This window comes from Neophocaena asiaeorientalis, unplaced genomic scaffold, assembly GCF_003031525.2.
Source record: "Neophocaena asiaeorientalis asiaeorientalis breed wild unplaced genomic scaffold, Neophocaena_asiaeorientalis_V1.1 scaffold244, whole genome shotgun sequence".
NCBI lineage: Eukaryota > Metazoa > Chordata > Mammalia > Artiodactyla > Phocoenidae > Neophocaena > Neophocaena asiaeorientalis.
The window spans coordinates 523,148-523,380 of record NW_020173763.1 but is presented as its reverse complement, the minus strand read 5'-3'; positions in this window follow the sequence as shown (position 1 = coordinate 523,380).

Sequence of the window (233 nt, the reverse complement as noted above, 5' to 3'; positions counted from 1 at the left end):
CAAGAGACCTTCATCCACAGGGCTCAGAATTAAAGGGAGAAAAAGTAGAAAGAAAGAAAAAGGATAAAATAAAGTAAGATAAAATAAATAAAGTTATTAAAATAAAAAATAGTTATTTCGCAAAAATATTTTTTAAGTAAAAAAAGAAACAAAAAACGGATGGATAGAACCCTAGGAAAAATGGTGAAAGCAAAGTATACAGACAAAATCTCACACAGAAGCATACACATACA